Source organism: Neodiprion lecontei, chromosome 1 (genome assembly GCF_021901455.1).
Source record: "Neodiprion lecontei isolate iyNeoLeco1 chromosome 1, iyNeoLeco1.1, whole genome shotgun sequence".
Taxonomy (NCBI): Eukaryota; Metazoa; Arthropoda; class Insecta; order Hymenoptera; family Diprionidae; genus Neodiprion; species Neodiprion lecontei.
Window position 1 is genome coordinate 37942586 of NC_060260.1, and position 23004 is coordinate 37965589.

Consider the following 23004-nt stretch of genomic DNA (forward strand, 5'->3'; position numbering starts at 1 on the left):
GTTCTGAAAGAGATTCGTGCCTATCCAAAGTATTTCCAACGAAGGTGAACTTCTGAAGTGGAGCTATTCCATTTCAAAGTGACGGATACGTCGAAAAGACCCGACAGACTGAAGCTGGGGCTAAATATGCAGGTTTCATATGCTCAAACGGTGTTTGGAATAAGGAAGTGGCGAAACCGAGCACCGGATGGTCGACGATGGGTCGACAAAAGTGACCAATTTCTTTGGTGAATCCGAGGAGACGATAAATCGGCGTGTTTTTCATCGAAATGTAACACTGGCAACCTGCGCGGATATTATAACACAAAGCGGCGAGCTGTTTCCTCGGCAGTTAGGCGTTTCGCGATATGTAGATAAGCGTGTCTATGTTACACACGATGGGCGTGTAGATCCCCGGGCACGCATGTATATCTGTACATATACGCGTATCACTCAGTGTTAGAATACTTGGTCCGGAGCCAACCACCACCGACCAACATCCCGCATCCCGCATCACCGAGAAGTGCTGGACCGGTTATTTCTCTCTGTTATATATTCTTTATTTCCAGGCAAACCTGCGGCCGAGTTCATTTTACAAACTATACTCGCCGATTCTTAGAATTCTTTGAAACTATCCTATTCGGAACACCATCTATAATATCATACCTACGCAAGATTATACCTACTCGTAGTCGCTTGTATCACTGTTACCACAGTCATTTCACCTCGGGTTCATAATTATCAAGATTATCCTCTCTGTTTTCCACAACCTTTCTCTTCCTTATATTTATCCCTCATCAATTTTGCGACGAAACAGGCAACCATTTTGACATACTTACTTGTCGATCGCTGCGTCAGACAAAAACGGAGCACTAATTGCTGGAAGAAAAAATGAAAAAATTGGAGCGAAAAATATTTCTCACCAATGGTGAACCTCGGTTGTCGTTTTTTTTTTTTTTTTTTTTTCTTTAATTGAAATTTGAATAAATGTATCAAATAGCTATTCGAAATTCGTAACCCGCGCGGTTTTATAGCGGAATTAATACCGTTCGCAGAGTTCCCGCTGGCACGACGGGCAAACTCTTTTACTAGATATACATTATTGCTTTATAAGGTACTTTTTTACTGCGGGTAGGTATCCTATATTCCTTTCTCGGTTATAAAATTTATACAACTCATGACAACGATATAGCCGTCATAAATTAATTCCCGAGGTATTTACGACCGTTGAAATCCTATTTCCTCGATAACAAAGATCCCACAATACGATTCATACGCTTCTAACGATACACCAATAAAAACTTGTGCCAATCGAGTTCAATTTTCGAAAATAAAGACTCGTAGGAATTAATTACAGGCGGAACGATATTTTCAATCAATTACACTGTACAATACATATCGTTGGACCAATTTCGATGAGGCTCGAAATTCCGTGTAATTCTATAATTGCTCACAAAAGAAAATCTTCACAAGGTATAAAATTATTGTGACCGTTTTTTTTTTTTTTTCTTCTCTATGTGACTTGCGAAAATTAAAACTACCATCTGCAAGAAGTTTGACTCTAAGATTCTTAAAATTTTTCGATTTGCAAAAATTCTCAAAAGATCACCCCCCCCCCCCCCCCCCCCCAAATAAGAGTTCTCACATTCACCGCTAAGCGAGGACCAATTCCCAGAATCCACCCACGAGTACCCGAAGATGCCTAAAAAGCGTCCGCTGCAATCGAATTCCTTTGTCAGCTGTTGAATAAAACAGCAAAACGCGTGCGTTTGGCATTCGGAGAGCCGTCAACCACTGGTTGAAAATGGAGCTGCAGGGAGAGGGGTGGAGGGGGGGGGGGGAAGCGTTAATTCCGCGCGTTGCAAAAAAGCATCAGGAGCGGTGCAGAACTGCGCAGTTAGAGAGTCGAAGAGCGGAACAAGAGGACAGCCTGGTTCACGATCTGAGGAGAGGGGGGGGGCGGGAAAAGAGAGGAAAACCTCGGGCGAATAGAAGGCTTGTGAGGGAAAAGCTGTGCCTAGGTCAACGCGGCGAGCGGCGGGGCAGCAAATAAAGCGACAAAAGGTGAAAGTTCTGAACACTGCCGCGGGATGCAAGAAGAATTAGACAAGTGAAATATGCCGCGTTGCGCTTCGCGAGCCGCGTTTCGGCCCTAATAATACCTCCAAATGATGCGCAGATGCAGCTTTCGACCGCATCTCGCTTTTCTAATGGTTGTGTATCCAGTACACCCCTAATAAACACCCAGAAAAGACAGAGCGATACGCTGAACTGTACAAAGGAAAATATTCTTTGTCCGTTCTGTTGTTTTTCCAAATTTTGGACAAAGTTCGTTTCAGTATATTGAAATCGATGACTTATAACGTAGATGCGTTGGTCGATTTTTGTAAGTTAAATGTTATACAAATTGAGAGAACTTTAATCAATGAATTTAATTGAAATGTTAGTTGGAAATATTTAATCACAGTGGCTGTCAATATGTATTTATTTTGATCCGATTCCGGGCAATTTGTCAAGCAATTTTCTCCACGTCGAGAGTCTAGCGATCGATTGGAGGCTGAGGAAAATATATTTGAAGAACGGAAGGCAAACGAAAAAATCGTACCACCGTTTTTTTCGCATTGTAATATCCGCGCGATAAATTATACCCACTTGTGTTTTTGATGAAAGCCGCGAATAAGCTACTCGGGCAAACGGAGGAAAGCTGTCGTATGAATATCGTCGAATGGCGCGCAAATCGCGTAAGAAATAAGTTTGAAACAAGAAAGGCGAGTAGGTTTCAAATAAACTGTACCACGGCTCTCGCTGGCCGCACGTGTTTCAACAAACGCCTCTGTATGCGTACTTACGTATATTTATCTATGTACGAATGTGTTCTATAAAAGGAGGAGAAGAGAAGGGTGGTTGACGACAGCGCGACGGGGCGAAGCGGGGATGCAGAGGGACAAAACGAAGATAAGAAAACCCCAGGCGAGCTCACAAGGTGGTTGCACTAAAGATAAACTTAAAACAAAGGGGACAACGGACCGGCCGTGCGAGTTGCGCGCGCAACTGTTAAAACCGGTGCATTATGGGTAGGGTGGCTGATTGCGAGTCGCGCGCCTTTTCGCGGGATTAACGTCTATTTTATAAAACCCAACAACCGCTTGGTCGCTTTTTAATTTCTTTTTATCGTAACGCAAATTCGGTTTTGTACCGCGCAACCCGGATACGTATAACGATATCGGTGTTCATATTTGTACGTGTCGAGTTATCGTCAATATTTGAGGTTAAGTTGTACAATAAACGAGTGAAAGTCTTGCTCGGCGCAAATAACGATGCAATTGCGCAAGAAAAATGAACAGAATAGAACGAAGATCGGATTGAGTTGAAAACTTTCGTACCGAAGCTTGGAATATATTCTCAAATCGATAAAATTATTTACCTCATTGTCAGGATATTGTTCGGATGAATATCATTTAAAATAAAAATACGTTTGAAAAACTCAAGAAATTGATTATTCACTTAGCAACTTATAACAACAGTTACAATTTCCGGACTTGGTATAATCAACAGCAGATTTTCAAAAATACACTATCCGATTTTATCGAAAACTTTATTCCGTTTGTTTAAAATTCGTTCACAAGTTTCGCGTCTCGTCGATATGTTTCGAAGCCGTACTCAAACTCGTTTCAAATCCAAAAAAAAATCCTTCGAGAGTTTCTGATTATACATGAAACTTGACAACGATGTTTTCATCAATTTCAGATTGAGAATTACTATGTTTTTTTTTCTTTTTTGTTTTTTATTGTTCCTGGATGACAAAGACGAACTTCTCTCGAGGCTCAGTTCGTGATTGGATAATAATCCGTGAGTATCGTACGAGCATTAGCATCTAATTTAACGCGTGCGCCGCGCACGTGGGTTTGGTTGCGCCGGGCGTCGCGACGACCGGCGTCCGCTTCACGGGTGGAAGGAAATCCCCTCTACGTCATAACATCTGGACCGCAAAATCTTAGGCTGCCAAGCCGAACCGCCGCCCGGACTACCGGTGGTCGTGGTGGTCGCCAGGCTCTTTCCGTTTTCCTTAAGCTGCTCAGCCGGTGGCGACCCGCTACATATTTCAAACCGACCTCAGCCTCCGGCTTCGCTGGACCGCTTGTGCCTCGAGCCACCGATCTCTTTCGCAATTCGTTCTGTAATAAGAAAGAAGAAAAAAAAAAAAAAAAAAAAAACAAAAAACAGAAGACAGGAAAAGAAAGACGAGGGGAAAGGAGAAACGGAAGTTTAGATTACTGATTCTTGTTACAAGTTTGGTTCAATGTAATATACGTTAATTAATAACGTAGGGACGAAGCGAAAAGAGATTCAGCGTCTGTGTTGGTACGTATAATAGTGTTGTGCGATTCATCGATTAATCGTTTTTTCCAACTAATCGATTAACGGACGGTTTTTATTCATATATCGTTTGACCGACTTGCAGAATTATTATTAAGCAACTTTGATTAATCGATTAATCGACAAAACGACTACGATCGATCGAAAAACAATTAGTTACAGGAAATATGAAACACGTAAGTGCAACAAGCAGAGATTTTTTTTTATAGTTTGCTTTTTTTTTCCTTACCTCTGTTACAGAGTTAAAATTTTTTTTTACGCTTCGCTAATCGTTACTGTAAAATTATGTTCCATCTTTCATCGATACGTTACATATTTCAGTTTCTCAATATTCTTACGTTTACACTATAATTACAGTATCAGTAACGTTTGATCAATAACATACCAATATTAAATTCGTTAATCTTGTTGACTGCAAATTTTGTACAATTATGCCATGTATGCAAGAGAGAGAGAGAGAAAAAAAACGAAAATTTCGTTGACGGAAATAGCTAATTATACGAATGCGAAGGGGGGTGGTGGGAGGTGGGGAAACAACACAAGATCTCTCGGAGTTGAAGTTAGAACGAGTGAAGTGGTTAGAAATAAAGAGTAAGCGCAGAGCCATTACAAGAGCATCGAAAGTTGTGTGCACGTGCTCTCCAACGCAAGAGAACCTATACACATCTATGTATAGGTATACGTATGCGTAATTATATATATACATATACACATAGCATCTCCGATTCGCGATCGCGCGGCATTTCCGGCTCTGGGACTTGTCCAATTTTATATCTGGTCACTGCAACCGCGGGTTTCAGGATCAATAAATCTACTCGGTCGATGAAACGGTTAATTTAGGAGTTTCGACATCATTAAGAATCGCGTATAGTTAATAAGCTCACCCTGAAGTGTCAGCTGATTTGTACGATCAGCTCGGTTATCGAAAAGATTCGCGAACCTTGCACCGCGGTGCGATAATAATTTTCGACAACTATTTATCAGCGGTTTCAGTATGTCGTCAATTAGATGTATTACCTAATCAACGTGAACGTAACATTACTTATCCTAACAAGTTATCTGGTGAAAATTTCTGATAACGTTTCGTATTGTTTCTTAGAAAATTGTAAATATGCATATAACTATAGTTTTTCGTAAGAAATTGTTAATTTTCGTTGATAAAAGAATTGCAGTAGCTTGTAGATTATATGGTAAAAAATTAAAAATTTTCATAAAAATCTACAAGTTTTTGCACAAAATTTCCCAATTTCACAAAAAAATTTGTAGAAAATTTTAGAAATGATTTCCACCCGAACGCTGTGATGGAGTGAAAAACGAATTCACACCTGTTGATAATTTGATCGTTGTATAAAAAATTGATATTTTTGGGACTCATGGCCGCGTGATTGGCGAAACGGTTTTGCGATGTTTGAGGAGAAATGAATGTACTAAAATTGGGTGGAGGCCGGAGTTATGGGGCAAGGGATAAACAAGAGGCTATTTCGGTTTTAGCCGTGGGGCCGTTTGGTGTCCGCTATACAAGCCCGCGGGCATCTGGCTTGTAACCTACGTTGCAAAGTTAAGCGAGTTTGGAGGCGTTTCTCGTTCCGCAAGCTTCTAGAACGGCCGGTAAGCCTGCCGTTTGTGTAATACCTACCTACCTACATACGTACATGATATCTAAGTATTTATACGTACGTGCGGATACGCGCGGTATTCAACATCGGCTCTACGTAGAAACTTGCATGCATACGTTCGCCGGTGGCCCAGTTAAAGAGGCGAACCATGCGAAGACCACAGGGAAACCTCGTGCCAACTCGCTATTCTTTTATTATACCGGCTTTGATTTTTATTTAATATTTACAACAAAGCGTAGCGTCGATCGGTGTATTGCACGAGTCCAACGATTTTTAACACCATTTTTATCAGCGCTAGACGAATCGATTACGATCAATCGCATCTTGTCTCGTTTTCTTTTTCATTTTGCAAGACTAGTTTTTCTCAATACAAGCACGAATCTTACATCACCATTTTTGAAAATTATTATTCTACTCGACGACAAATTGACAAAAAATTATTATGCTCCACAATTACAGAATATTCTTACGTATGTATGGTAAGAGTGATGAGAGAGACGAAATTAGCCAAGTCAAATTACAAAATTACCAAATTATCGGGAGAAAAAAAGCTGTCTTGGTTTTTGCCAAAAACAAAGTTCTCGCGCGAAATAGTGATATACAAATATCAAATATATATGTATATACGATCGTCGTCGTTTATTTTATCAACTCGGCACATATTTCAATCCTTCCGCCAATGAAAATATTATTAGCATCGCTGTGGTTATTTTCAGACTTGCAATATCCACATTGAAAGCTCGAATATACGCATAGATGCAAGACTGCGCGAGATCTTCAGTGCACATTGAACGAGTGTTTCCTGGATCTAGGTGAACGAAACACTTTCCCGATATTGTAAATTGAAATATTCGGCAAGAAGAATATGCAGATAGAAGCTGCGATCCAGCGTCAGAATTTTACTTTAAAAACTCGAAAGCTCCGACGATTGGCAAAAAAAAAAAAAACTAGATGCAATAAAAAATCTGAGTCTAGCTGTAAACGGGACGCATCGTCGTCGTCGTTATCGTCGTTGTTGTTGTTGTTATCGTCGTTGTTGTTGTTGTTGTTGTTGTTACGTGTAATATTTGTTACGATTATTTGTTATCTGGAATACAAGCACGCCTTGGTACCACGCGCGGGATATTATCATAGATGTATGTGTAGTGTGACATTGATCGAGTGTTTTGGAGTAGGTACTACAGTTACACGTTTAACGCTGCACGGGCGAGGATTTGTAATCATGCATACCTACCTGCCCGCTGTATGGTATTGAAATTTGTTGAGACAAAGGAGATACCAGCTAGGCCACCGTCTCCGGTTGGCACCGACGCGCAGCTTGTTATTCTTTGGAATTTGACTCGGTCGGTGTTGGCAACTGCCGCAAAGCTGTACACTTGTTGCAACCGCTGCAACGCTTGCAACAAAGATCTTTTACCGCTGCTGGTTGTTGCAGGTGGTCTCGTGCCGCACGTGGTTAATGGATGCAGCCCAGGGTCGCGAAACGGACCCTATAAATTAGCACCATGGATTACACGAGGCATGTCAATTAAAACGCTTCCTGGTTCGTTTTGAACCGCATGATGAATCTCATCGACTTGTCGCTCCGACAAAAGTTGGTCGAATTACTTGTGAAGGTACTTTGGAGTTTCCAGGAAGTGAAACGGAACGGACAAACGAGATATGATTGCTTTTCGAGTCTCGCCTGATCTTCGAATCCCCTCTCGTCAATCGTGATCTATGGATCATTTGTATCCCGTGTTCTGCTTGGCTTGTCTTCTGATCAGTTCAAGTAGCCCCAAGCATCTCGCATGACTGATTAATCCCAACATCCGTGTCACAAGTTGGAACGTCAGTGATATCTACCGGTTCTCCGATTTCTCTTCATCCATGATACTCCTTCTTCTCGTTATGGTTGATCCCAATGCGAGAGTGAATCTAAGGAGAGACTCATCCGTCATCGGATTGCGGCATTTGCGACCTTTATGCTTCGCTAGGATGAGTTATCGACAGACGCATTTGGACAAGTCCTGAAGCATGTTCCTCGATCACTTTCCTACAGATTGTGCCATCGACATGCGGCATATCCGCGCTTAGAATCAGGTACGAGGACAATGTCCAGAGTTCATTGTGTACGGATTTTTTTTTTTTTTTTTCTTTCATCTTACTGCAGCAGTAAAGTCGAACGGAAAAGCAGATAAAGCCAACTTCTAAAGTCCAACGCACTCAGGTGTGCTCGAATGACGCCGCGCGTTTCGATATGAGATAACGCTGGAAACTGCTTAAGGAGTTTCTCCTGAGTAGTACGGTAAGTCTACCAATTCAGAAACTTCTATATATATCCAATTATTCACCTTTTTGTTTTGCAACCTTATAAACTGACGGTACAAATTGCAAATTTCTCGATGACTGAAACCAACCGCTAGAGGGTTAGACACTGCTAATTTATTTTTTGATGATTTTATGACTAAACGTCAAACGGATACAACCCAAAGAGGTCAGGGTCGATAATGACCAATGACCGACCCCTGAATTGATTCCTTCAAAAGCACTGTTTACTTTCAACCTTCCATTCGGGCGAAGTTAATAACTCCTTTGTGCTCTTCGGATCCCTTTTCGCAAGTCTCACCGCAGGGTTTCCACTGCCCTTTATCGAGATAAAGGAAACAGTGATCCGCAATCTTGGTGGCATTGAGCAGCGTTGTAAATTATGTGCCTCCAGACTCATGTCCGTGTAGGAAAGGAGTCGGGAAGCTGGCTCAAGTGGTTGAAATGAAAGCAATGTCAACCGCAGCCATCCGATGGCTGCAGGAGAAGATTAGAGGAGGGAAATGGAAACGGGGAAAAAGAAGCGAGATTAGACCAGCGAGCGATGGAAGTGATCGAACTCTGTTGGCTCAGGTGTTTGCCATTCGCTTCCCTCCTCGACGGTTGTATCGTTTCACCGATACACCTAAGTTCAACGTACATACGTACACGCATATACGTTGATATTACAAACACGTGTGTGTGCCGTATATTTTCGCACGTGCACTTTGCACACATTTTAACACGCGCCAACAAGCCTATACATGTACGTACGTATGCATACGCGTAACATACATCGACGACGATAAATAATTCGTTGGGTACGATACTGCAGAGTATTATAGATCCATCGCGAGGCAATTACTTAAGCTGATATATTTTCATCAAATTATAAATACATGAAGCATCTTAAACCGCGTTGCATAATATACGAGTGGCGCTCAAGTTCCATGGAGTTGGTCTACGAATTCAAATAGTTGATAAGCGGAACTTGATTTGACCTCCGTATATCTTCTTCTTTTTCTTCTACTTCATTTCCACGTTTGGAATGAGTGCTGGATTTTTCTTTTGAAATAAAAAATCTGTTACTGAATAATCAGATTTTATTACGTTTATTATATTTTACTTTGTGCTGATATGTATCAAGTATAAACACAGTGATTGATCGTGGCGTATGATTTCTGCAACAAAATTGTAGATTGTTATGCGGAATTGTTTTGCGACCTTCGATACAAATACGTATAATATTAAACAATTCTTTCCCTTCAACGATTATCGTTAATCTAATTAACAATCGATCACATCGATATTATCTGAAAACATCATTATTAACGGTACAATGTTTGCCAATGCAAATATGTATGCCTGATTCGATTTCTATTATCGGTCAGTGTAAAAAGGCGTATTTTTACGAGCTTTGTCGGTCGAATTAACCAAACAACAAACAATACGTCAACAGTTATTGACCTTGCCCAGCCGATATCTGCGGATCTTATCTGCCTGGTGTGTGTGTGTGTGTGTGTGTGTGTGCAAAGCTTGCATCCATCCAATTGCGGTTAATCGTTGATTTTCCCAACAGAAAAATCCCCATCCAAGAATAAACAAGTTGTACAACGGTTATCCAGGTTTGGCCTTCGACGAAGAATGTCGGTTAGTCGCACGTTGGCACTTTTCCGCAATTAGTGCTCGCCGCGCATGCAAGAAGAGATAAATTAATGACTCCCTCGCATTTGCTTTCGGTTAAAGAATCGAGTCGTTTCGTACGAGACTTCCGCTCTTCGCCAATTCCATCATCCCACGACCTTCGGCCTGGTCGAGGTCCCCGCTTTGCCACTCGACTGTATAAAGAAGTCCTTTGTAGGGTAAATTCGAAAATTCAGCATCGCATCACGGTATCAAATACGTTTTTCTCACGGTCTAATTTTTGAAAGAACGCGTTTCACGCTTCAGGCTTTACAATTCCATGGGAAACAGCGCGAAAATCGTTGCGTTGATGAACTTTTTCGAAACGGGCGACTCTCCACTTTGTCGGAACGATCGGCAGTGAAATCTCTTTTCATGATCGCTAGTCTAGCTACCAATTGTCATTGCGGAGACAATGCACAGGGACAAAGCATTGTTCAACGGTAAACAACTTTACGCTCGGTTAAATTGCCTCCGCTTTGAAATAGGTGTAAGCTACACAGGTATACGGTACACGTACACGTATATGCGCATATCTTATCCTGCCTTCGTTTCACACCAGATGAACGCTATTTTACCTTTTTTTTTTTCTCTTTATCGCCCTCCACCCTCCCCTCCCCACCATCCACACACACTGCGTAATTACAATACTCGATTTCGCAATCGTCGTACCTGATTCTACGTCGCAATCACACACGTTATATAGGATACGTACAACGATCACGCATCCATGGCGAAACGCATGTCACGATCGCATTCAACGACGAGTTGGTCAACGGTGTCGATATATCGCAGTCCGCATCACGTTCGTTTTCGCGTCTTTTCTACAGCGTTTTGATTTTTTGCGAAAATTTCACGAGTAACACGTCAGGTTTTACTTCACGTGTAAAACAATATCGCTGGGAGCATGAAATACATTGTTATGTAACTCGAGTCGCACAGGTGGATGCAAAACTTGTGAGTTTCTGATGAGACTTCTTATACCGAATCGAAATGAACTTAGAGTTCCCGAATTCAGACGTTTTCGATGAAACAAAGTGGACCGAATCATTTTGGAACGTGTCGATGGAAGCCAGTCGAGCCGTTGGAAATATCGGACGAACCTTAAGTTGTCGAAAAATTTCAAGGCACGGATGAGAACCACTCTAATCGAAACCACCTAGAAGAGTAAATGTTGAAGAAAACGATGTTCGTCGAGCGGATTCAAGTTGCGTAACAGTTTATTTATCGTCCTAGTGCGGGACTGGACGAACCTTGAAGTCTTATGCTCAGAGCGATGTGCTTTCCAGTGGTTCACGCGGAAGATCTATCTCAGCCACGCGTCACTCGGTGCCAGTCGGCTATCCTATTTGGCAAATTTCCAACCCACGTTGCTGCTACCCGGGTTTGAGCTTCGCCCGCTGCCAACACTCTGGATCTTGAATCCGATCGCTAGATCCACGCTTCTCAAATATTAAACTCGGTCACGCAAAACTCTGCCTTAACTTAAGACCAACAACCAACATCGTAGGGATGGGTTGCGGAGGTATCTAATTTCTTCAAGCGTGAAAACTCCACCCCCAGCTAGGCGATGTCCAGATGATTTAAACCGAGGGACGAAACATGGATAAAAATTTCATCCTTCTAGATGAAAATATTCCAGAGAGATCGTCGAAGAATGAATAATGCGGAAGTGTGACACGCAATTTTTTTTCAAGTACTTTGAGCAAACTCCGACTTAAGAGTCAACCTCGTGCAGAGAAAATAAAATTAAGTTCTGAGGCAAAAGGTGGAAACGTGTTTTCTCCGATGAATCGGAGTTCGTTTGTTCTGTCATCGGTTGACTTCCAATTACGATTTTTCAAAACCAATCCAACCTGCGTCGTACAAAGAGTGACGGACAAGTGGTGATCCACTGGCTGGTCCGCTGACCGCGAGAAGTCAACATCTATTTTAAGCGGACTATAATTGCGTTTCGGGGGACTGATGCCACTTTGTCTACGGAAACGCGGACGGCGACGATCGACGCGTATAGAATCGAGAAAACAATTGCACAATGCCGTGTCACTCAGGTTTTTGCTTTTTTCCGCACCACTATCTTGTGTTCGCGTCAAATTATCGCATCTTCGGACGAATCGTGGAATCCGATTGTGCCAAAAGTTTCTGCAAAGTTTGAGTTTCCATTTTACCCGAAAGCTGGTGAAATGCGGATCGCGAAAAAAACTGCAAGCTCGATTTTCGATCGGACGAAGAAACCAGAGTCAAGCTTCTCTCAACCCAAGACTTTTGCTCTGGACTTTTATTCGACGCTTTTACGCTGACCGTTTAGTATCCGATTTCCTGACCATCAAGCTGTTATGTAGGTTTACGCTTCGGTCCGCGACGCTCAGCGTCGACCTGACGATAGACGTCGCGCTGAGTTTGCCGGAGCTTTTTCTGGGCTATATCAGCCGGCTTACCTCACCTTAAGCCAAGCTTATCCAACCGAGTTAGGGTGCTGCCACAACGAATCGAGATATTCGAGTCCGAACTTTTGGGAAAGCTCGAAAAGCACGGAAAATTCTCGCGCTATTTTACAGTCGCGTACGATACTGCGGTAAATCATTGGCAGACGTGATTTATCGCTGATCTACGTGTCGTTACCGCATTTCGTCTACACAAAATGAGTAGCAGTAATTTGTGAAACATGATCAAGAAGAATCGCGTTGTATAATATAACGGATGCACGAAATACGTTTCCGATGGCACCCGAGTTATTTGACCTGAATATTAACTTCTCCGAACACGCTGATCAGCCGTAAATTATATGTTCACGATAATATACGGGAAAAATGTCGGAGATGATTTACGTCAACTTAACCAATCATTACCAACCCTGAACAGAATAATATCGTTGAATTATACGGGTGATCCACGCCTTAGATCCAAAATTTTGAACCAGTGTTCTCATCGTGAGAGGAAATATATTTTTCCTAATACATATGTAGATGTAACTTGGTATGTGTACATATTGTTGAAATTGGTAACGACTTTGAGTTACACGTGTAATAAAAAACTTCGTACAGCGATCTTCGAGTGACTCAATTTAAAACAGATTCGTTTTCTTATAACTTTGATTGTGCACTGATGCAGACCTTGAGTAAAAAGATTGAATAAATCTTGAAACATGCGTGACGAGTTTTTCGTGCCTGATGAATCTTCCACTTTGTTTTATGCCCAACCGTCGGTTACGCCTCGTTAAAATTAGTCAAATGTGATTTTTGTTCGTCCAATTGGCATTTCTCCAGTTTATATAAATTTCGTGTATTACGAAACTGTCTCGCGTTCATTTTTCTCCAATATCGATGCAGTACACGTAATGTTTTCAAAAACGTTCAATTTTTCGTCTGAGGAAGATTTACAGCAACCCTTATTCCATGTCCAATTATACCGGTAGAACATTTACCAAAAAACGGTTTAAAAATCGCTTTTTTCACAAATTTCATCAGCTCTTGGTGCGTTGTTTTTTTTTTTTTTTTTCTCCACCATTTTGGGAAAAATTTGTCTCTCGCTGTTCGTTGTGGAGGCGACTTTAGGCCGCAGGAGACTCGCGGATCGAGCCGTTGGACCTCGCTGTCTGCCGTCTTCCTGACACTCGTCTTCGGGGACGCGTGCCACCGACACTCGCGCATGCGTGCAACTCTGATCTGCCCACGGCGTGCGTCGCGTGCTCCGTTACACACCTGTTTGCCTCTGGTAAATTTTCATCGTCACACAGCACTTGACCTACCTAAATTTATCCGATGAATACAGCACCACCACCACCACCACGGCTATGCAGCGCAGCCACGAGTCCCTGCCTCCCATGATCCTCGGATCGAATAATTTCGCGCTCATTTCCTCAAAACTTTTCTTGCGTCATACGTTACGGAAATACATTACGTGCAGCAGGCGCGCGATTTCATCTCGATTTCCAAGTTGCTTTATGCCGTTTCCCGCCGCTTGGATCGGGGGAAATAATATCGCCATGTGACGCAAATTGACGTCGAGTTTTAAATACTTTTTCAATTAATTAATGTTTCGTCATTTTAGCGAAGACTGTCTATTCACAAGTCCGCTCAATCATCTCCGATATTACTGTAAACTAAGATTTAAAATTTTCACTCTGACTTCCGGTTCTTCACTTTGCGATACACAAATTCCAGCAAGCTGGGTTCACCACCTATATTTTCATATTGAAAAACCAGAAACTATACCGCAGAAAACGTATAATTTTTGGGATTGTTGCAGATGCAGAGAAAATCGTCAGAGAGTTTCATGTTTTTATTATTCATAGATCACAGGTATCTGATACATATCAGTCAGGAATAAATCTGTCCGTAGATCTCGGTTGCGGAACTTGGCAATGGTCGAAAATCACGGCTAACAAACGTGAAAAATCCAACCAATGGAGAGAAAACAAGGAAACACATATACGGGGGATGAACAACAGTGTGTTTAATTGGTGTGCCAGCTCAGCGGGTGTTCCATGACGACGAAGAGGAGGAGGACGTCCAAGATTAGGTCAGAGCGAACGTGGGTGGTCGAAGAAGAAACAGCAGCAGCCAAAACCACGCACCTGGATAGCCCCGGCAGAAATATCCGTCCGTCGTTTCGCGGGGTATATAATCAGCGGCAAAGCCGGCCAGCCGCCGGCCAATTCCAGTCAAGCACTGAGACGTAATATATTTGTTAACTTAAGGTCACTGGGAAGTTTGAAAAAAATAGGTATCGTTACAGTAACGATTTAAATGTCGTTTGAATTTCTAGAAAATTTGATAGGAATGACCGGTTATAGTTCAATTACACAGTTGTAAATACAACATTTTCTCATTATCGTAGCATTGAAACTGGTTGTTTAGTTTTTTTCTTCACTCAAATCAGGCCCTACTATTAATCGTGCTTTTATTTTATGGTAAAAAATGAAAATATTCAATGACGGTGTAATAGGGTGTTACAAAAAAAAAAAAACTTTTTTCAAACACGCGTCAAAATTTCGGTAGAGCATCTCAAATAAAATATCCCCGCCAAATATGAGGTATTAATATTGATGTTTAAAGGTGACGTTTATTTTGTCCATTTTCCATTTGACAACACGTAAAAAAAAGAACATGAAAATTTTTGGATTCTTTTTTTAGAAATTTACCGATACAGAATGTTTCTAACTCTAATCGATTAAGAGATATTCGAGATGAATCGATGTTGATAGGAGAAAATTTTTTTTTTTTTTTTAATGGAACAACCTACCGTACGGCAACAAAAACTAGAAATACGCGTAATGGTGATACGACCTTTCTCCCGAAGGTCAGATCCCACGCAATAAGCACAAGGACTTCCGTTCCTTTGCTCCGGAACCGCGTGCATTTGTCCGGAGAATTATTGTCGTTGTGCATTAACGTCTGTAAGCGGGAACTCTCAGACTAGTTGGACAGGTTTCAAAACGTAATATACTGTTAGCTGCTGGCTTGTGGGTGAAGTTTCGTCGCTGTTTGTGAGAACTTTCGATATGTGTGAATGCGTGTGTGTACAAATGTGTGAGTGTTGTGCGCACAATGCGTGGTCTCACAGAGCTCACACACCGGTGGGTAAAACCGCGCGGTGCTCACTTCGAATGGTGCTCGTATTTTATTATACAGTCGGAGACTGACAAAAGATAAAATTTTACTTTTTTCTTTCCTTCCTCTTCACCTCCTTCGCCCTGTGGAATGCCATCCGATATGCGGGGGTTTCGACCGCCTATCTTTCTCAACCTCGCCTCTATACACTTACCTTATAGATATATTCTTCCTCTTCCATCCATCCGTCAGACCCATCAAACTCTCGCTCATAACGCTGCTACTTTTCGTCTGGATTTTATTCGCGCACCGAAGAGGTTCCTCGAAGCTGCAGGACGAGGAATCCCTCAAGGTATGGATTTGGCGAGGAATGGCTTTGCATTCATTTGCAAGTATCGTCCGTCTTACTATTTTTTATTTCTCCATTTTCCCCTTTGTTTTTCTAACGATAAGTACAACGGAGTCGTTCGTATTTATTTCTGTGATCTGAATATATTTTTTATGAATAGACTTTCTTTTCAATATTTGAGTTTGGTATTACAAGAACCAACGAATAAGGGTAGGAATAAGATTTGAATAAACAAAAAACAGTTTTAAAAAACAATAATCAATGCCGAGACCGTTAAACGGGTTCGAGACAAACGCCAGCACACAAGTTGTACATATCGTTGGTAATGATTGATAGTTCGTTCGTTCTCTGAACGTATTTTTCATGTTAATTAACACCACGGTGTATAAGAACGGATGTAAAAAGTTTTCTACGAGCTGGTTTTGCGGTGTATTTCGCGACACGTGATTCACTTGAACGGCGCCAAAGTTTTCTCTCGTCTTCTTTACGGGAGCGTCGCGTCGGCCTGATTAATATACGAGCTTTATAACAAAGTGAGATAAAACGACACGCGTCCCGTCGTTTATCAAATAGGTACATACCTACGAGTAATTTGGCCTTTGTACTTATATCGCGCTCACCGCGCAGACTCGCAAGCGAGTAACGAGACGCTCCGCGACGCGCGCTTTTTAAACCCTGCTTTATTACGTTCGGAGAAAACTACGCCTTTCTCTAACCGAAATAAATGCGCCTTTTCTCCCCGCCGAGCGGCGCCTTTGCTAAGCTCTAAACTTCGACCCTGCAACTGTTCGCGGTTCCTATCCGTAAGTCTTGTAAGAGTTCCCGTCGCGACGAACGGCGCCGAAGGAACGAAGCGACGCCTCATCGTACATGTCGAGTCGTTGCCGAGCACTGCGCGTGCAACGATCTAACCGTTTCTCTATTTTTCGCGTCCCTCGATTCTCCCCTATCGCTTATTCTCTTCTCTCCTTCTCTTCGACCTTTCCAGCTCTTCTTCTTCTTTATCTGTTAAACCCGCTCAGCTCAATTTTAAGGATTCTTCGATGCGCTTGACGCGGTCAACGTTCATTTATTCCGGCCAAAACATTTCGTCCTTGAGTTATTGCGACGTAGTTTCATCCTGGCGCTAAAAAAAGTCGGAGAATTTTTTCTCTTTTCTTTTGGTTAGGTATGTCCCGCTCTAAATAGCGCTGCAGGCGATCTCATCCGCCATGTTGAATTTTGGCGCCGAAATATGATTTTCTACACGTAATAAAAACTGTCTCGCAGTCACGAAATTCAATTAAATTGGACAATTTTACGCCTTAAATACAACTTACTTTGTGTAGAATTCTGCCCGACTTTATTCGCAACGAATCAATATGCAAAAGACCTTGAAACATTATCCAAATCGCGAGCTATCGTTCGGTTTTTGGTTATATCAATTCTTTTCACCGCCAACTTACTCGTATGATTTTGAAACTTTCGAGTCGAATTTCAGATCGAAATTTCTAAAATCCTCTGCCGCAAGTTCAGAAAAACTTCAGTTAATCCTATATAAACCAGTCCAAACAACGTAACCTAACCTACAAACATCTGCAACATCAATTAACAATTATTTGAAACGAGTGTCCCAAGACTCCGTACGTGAAAACGTATAAAAACACACACGAGCACGTTGGGCAGGGAATACAAAAGGGGGCACAACGAGTGTCCGGTTGATGCACAATGGTAGGTATAAATCCGAGGCACTCGGGTGAGATAGTCTGGTGTATTTTCCCCGGGAAGGGACCACGAGGTGAGGAAAGTGCCGTGGTACAATTCAGGGGTGTACCACCACCCACAATATATAAGATGCTTGGAGCGTGTGTTGCCAGGGGAATACAGTGACCCCATATATACAGAAATTATAGATCGTATCCAGGAGGAATGGAATACCTACCATACCCTGCATGCAGCCAAGAGGGGACTGCCCCAAAGCTGCATGGAATAAATATCCCTCTCCTACTCCCTTTTCTCGTCGACGACGACGCCTAGCGCAAAGAATCCGTTAGACGCCGCGGGGGGTGAGTGGGGGGCGGGGGCGGGGAGGGGAAACGGCGCGGACGAAAGGAGGGGTCAGGGGGCAGGGAACTACGACCGCCACGGAGTACACGGACCCCTTTGCACTTATCGATCGTCAGTTATTTTGGCTGCGGCTCCCTAACTTTAACTACCAACACCCCCCTCGGCGCACAAAACACCCCCCCCCCCCCCCGCCCGCCCCTTTCTCTTCACCTTCCCACGCCGTTGGGCACGTCGGGCAAGAACGGACCAAGCAAACAAAAAGTTATCTTACTTTTTGGTACATATCGCGCGACGCGATTCGCGGTCATAAATCTGGACGAAGACGATCACCCTTAATCTACAAACTTTTTACAGACGTTGTATAGGTAAGCAAGCATGCGTCTTGTAAAGGTTGGCGGGGTAAACCTGATGTTAGAAACAAAATCATTGAGGTGCAGTTTTTTTTTTTTATCTCTACCAATGCTTGATTTCTCGCGTTTATCATCCTTCTTGGTCCAACATAGATACGCAAAGATGTACGGTGAATTTTAAGAATTTCGTAACTTGAAGATTTTTCAAATATTTGCAGATGGTCTTTTCCTTTTTCTACGCGAATGTGAAATAATTGATATTCTTTTCGACCTTTCGTACCTGAAATTTGCAAAAGACGGATATCAAAGACGGTGTTTAGATATCGTTCGAGTTTTTCTGAAATGTAAATTACGATTATATCTATAAACTAAAATACAAATATGCTTTTCTAATTAGGGTGAAAAATATTCTTACGAAAATGAAATTCGCTCCGCGTTGACGTGGTCGTATCTCTGATTTTGACGGTAATGTGACAGGGCACCGGTTTCACCCTTACTTCGATTCGAGTCGGCTTATCTATCCTCTTGGAGTCAGAGCGAAGCCTGCAGTTCACGGTCAACGTGCGTGCGGCCCCTGAAAGTCTGGGCGCCGAGACGCTTGGCGCCGCGTCTCGTTTTACCGGCAAACCCCGCCCATCCCGTCGCCCCCGACATCCACTTCACTCGCGGCAAGGGATGAAAGAATTTTTATTAAAATTTAATTAACCCGGTTACGATTATCGTCATTCCTTTTATCCCGTGAATATTATGCTAGGTACTCGTTTTTAACTTGTGTGAAAACATTTCGCAAGTTTTTTACTTGTTAGCAAAATTTAATCAAACTTGATATTTTTACGAAGAATTATTAAACTCTTCACTAAACGTAGGCAAAGATTCCGTTCAATTGCGAAGTTTTCTCCTTTTATTTTAAAAAAATACGGTCTCGTATGATAAATAAAAATTCTGATAATTTATGAATCTTCTTTTAGCGAATACCTAATTGCTAATCGTACTTATGGAACAAATATTTCCTGATTTAGTGGAGAATCTTGTCGTCGATGACTTCAGCTTGACAAATTTTACGTTAAATCAAATGTAGAAAATTATTTCAGCCGATTTGTGTGGTTACTACTTTCTGATTTTTTTTTGGCAGCGTCCCGGTTTTCTGTTCGTTTAATGGACGGCACATCCTGTTGATTGATATAACAGACGAAATATTGTAGATGTAATTTGAGATCGAAGATTGGTATAATCTGTATAAAAGTATGGATCATTTTTGGCAGGCGTGCCAAGCCTGAACGTTTGAAGACTGTTATCAAGTTTATTCCTACACATGTATCTGTTATAATACACCTGTATAGAAATGATAGTAAGAGAAAGAGAGAGAGAAAGAGAGATACGGTTTAGAAGAAAAGGGATGGATTCTTATCCTCGAGGATTTCCTGGAAGCAATTTTTCCGGATGGGTATAAAACCTGAAAATTTACGACACGCGTATAATTTAAGGCTCGGATATGGTGCCCGCGGCAAAACCAGGAAAAAGCCGGATGTGAGAAACCATTCGGATACAAATTCGAAGTATCGCATCGAGAAGGAAAAGAAGAACAGTAAAAAAAAAAAAGAAAGAACCGTTAAAATAAACAAAGTAAAATATGAAGAAAAAAAAAAACATAAATCGTGACACTGCGAATCTCAAAATGATAACAAAACGAGGATAACGATCAGACACTTTTCAGGCTTACACTCAAGCCAAAAATGATTAAGTTTTTTACCGTCGTTGGCGTATATTTGAGCGTGCAAAATACCCGCGTTTGCGTAACAGGAAAAAGGTGGAAAAAAAAAATTAATTCCCTAGAAAAATTCGTAAAACCCGCGCGGAGATCCGTGAGAGAAAAAAGAGAGACGAATGATAAATGAAAATAAAATAAAAAAATTACCCACAGAGACGTGGAAGTGCGTTTTAAATCTATCGCCTGGTAAAAATTCTCCGGCAATTCGGTAAACCGATTTCTCAATCGTTTCGGTAAAAGCCTTGAGTGCGACTACGCCCAGATTATACCTCGCTACATGCGTATCTACGTGTAACGCACTTAGCACGTAACACCCACCTGAATGTGGGCATTTTTGTGTACATCGCAGACACCCGCATACTTATCTCTTAAGCTGCAAGATTCTCGTGTCTACACTGGTACATTTTTAAAACTTTTCTTTTTTTTTTTTCTAAGGTTCTCACTCGAAAAATTTGTGGCAAATGCTGAAAAAGAACTGTCGTAAAACCTGGAGGAGGTAGGAAAATATTTAGAGTTCGCTACCGATTATTGTTATACTATTTATTTATTTTCTATGCGTACGCCTTACGGACTTATAGATATATAAGTTTATTTTTTTCATATCGTGGTCCAATTAATCATTGTTCATAAAAATCAGTACTGAAAACAAAACAGGTACATCAAGGTGATGCGATATTCCTATTTCGGTAGCAAAAACTGTTATCCAAATTTCTCCGAGGCGATTAATCTTTCGGATAAAAGACGAGAACAGCCAACTGCGGAATCGTTAGGCGCTGTTTGCCGTTGATCGGTGAACGATTAACTGGACCACTGTACACAAAACAATAAACCAACGTATATATTTAAGCCCGTAAGGTGTACGCGTAAAAACAAATAAAAAATATTACAATAATCGGTAGCGATCTCTAAATATTTTCCTACCTCCTCCAGGTTTTACGACAATTTTCTTTTTTCAGTATCTGTCACGTATTTTTTGAGTTGCACCTTAAAGGAAAAAGATTTAAAAAAATTAACCGCCCCAGTCCACACGTGTACGCGGTACCTATAGGGTTTAGGTATCGATCGGGCGGTAAATCGTTTTCACTTTCAACAGCGCGGGGATGCAACCCTTCGCTAACAACTTTGCGGTACTTCCCTCCCTTCCGCAGCAGTTGTCTGTAGAGGCTCGTTATGTTTTATTCTACAGCAATTCAGCTGTTGCCGTAGACAAATGGCCGCCACGAGGGTTCATGAATTAACCTCAACGGAAACGGATTCTTCACCATATACATGGATAATCCATATATTACTTGTCAATTCCTCTCGAACCAATCGGTTCAATTTTTAACACCGTGTGTCAAACTCACCGGGAGAAATTTCGGACAACCAGTCCTTGTTTGGTTTTTCACTTCAAGATAACGGCTCGATGGTCTTGAAAAAGAAACGGCTTGAAATTCGAAACTCATTAAAATTATCGCCAGCGAATGGTCGTAAAACCTTAAAATGTCAGGGATCATCGACCATGGAGTCTGGAAATTTGAGAGAGTAAGGAACATAAACTAGGTATATACCTTATACTATGTAGGATTGCTTAGCCTCATAGATCGTAACAGTACGAAGATTAATGTTCACTCGCGTGAAGGATAAATGATCTATACTCTAAAGAGAATATTGAACGGTACGGGTATAACTTGATGGTGAAAATGAATTAGAACTAATTTTGCTTTTCTATCGGAGAGCGTTCTAAATCTCATTTCAAATATCTATATATAATATATAAGGTCTGCAACAACTCGTCAGGAATAATCTTTTCACAATGAAACTAGGCGCTCTGCTTTCAACAGCTTTTATCTTCATCGTTGTAAACAAAATGAGTACCGGAAGAGAAGATTAAAAAAATGATAGATCGTAAATTGAAAAAATTCCCAATGACGACCACTGCATGCGGTGATAATTAGCAGCTCCCAACGGACGCGTCGTCCTGTTTCTTCGACGTTATCTAGCTGCGGCTTACGATTGTGTAAGGCTTGTGAACACGGACAAGTGTCGCACACGTTCGTCCGGCGTTCTTGTTTTCCGATAAACAAAAGTGAGGTACACGTCCGTACGAAACACCCATACACACATCGGTCTTACGTGTTTATTAGAATAATTAAAAACTCATATTTTTATCAATTAGTATCTCGCTTTGTCGGATAACGAGGACTTAGCTAATTATATGCACTTTGAAATACTGTTCACGGTCGAATAGAACATTATTTCAGACCATTTATGCCTGCTATGATAATTACGATTGTTTCTGTACAGCGGAAGAATATTGACGCGGTGAAAAGTATTGAAGCTAACAGTAAATTAAAAGCTTTTATTTTATTGGAAAGCGAATGACTTTGATAGAAAAAAGTCAGAATTTATTATTAGTCGTTCATTAATCCGTACAAATCAATTTTTACTTTTCATCGTTGACACTCAGCATTATGCACGAGGCAAAGTTTACGAAAATTCTGATCTTACGTGACTGCACGGAAATGTTATCGCATTTACCGTTCAATTGCGAATTCTCTGGCAATGTCCTCGAACAATATTGTTATGTTCATTTTTTGTGATCGGGGATTTGGAATTAAGGAAACAAAATTCTTTGCCGATCAATACACAATAGATTCTAAGCGCACGTGAACAGGCTCGAATGAGTTACATAAGATTGGAATGCCGTTCCTTTTTCATCTATTATTATACGGTTTCCATTCTATAATAATATAATTCTTTTTGTTCATTGTATAGCGGATATAGTCGACCGTATAATAGAGAAAACAAAACGAAATAAAAAATTAATCTAGATATATTGTCAAGTGAACAATGCCCTGATTTCCGGGAATTTCGACCTAGGAATATGATTAATCGACTCTAGGTCATGCATAATTGATTGTTGCCCACTTAGTTATTACGGCAAGCGTGCGATAAGGTGTTGCACACTTGTAAAGTATATTAGCGCAGGCGAAGCCACGCGAAGCTGTCGGCTAGA

General features: G+C 41.4%; 2 long non-coding RNA genes across 4 annotated transcripts in view; one reads left to right on the forward strand and one right to left on the reverse strand.

Annotated features, from left to right (window-relative positions):
* Positions 1-23004, forward strand: part of LOC107216669 — a 75627-nt gene that overhangs the window by 20411 nt on the left and 32212 nt on the right. The window contains exon 1 of one of the 3 annotated variants that reach the window (XR_006902539.1): positions 15793-15845. The exons of the other annotated variants lie outside the window; for them this stretch is intronic. This is a non-coding gene — a long non-coding RNA (uncharacterized LOC107216669). Of the gene's footprint in view, positions 1-15792; positions 15846-23004 lie in introns of those variants that run through there. 3 annotated transcript variants of the gene reach the window in all.
* Positions 14208-15834, reverse strand: LOC124292646. Its single transcript, XR_006902541.1, has 2 exons — positions 15708-15834; positions 14208-14611 (listed from the first exon to the last, which is right to left on the reverse strand). It is a non-coding gene; the product is annotated as an uncharacterized LOC124292646 (long non-coding RNA).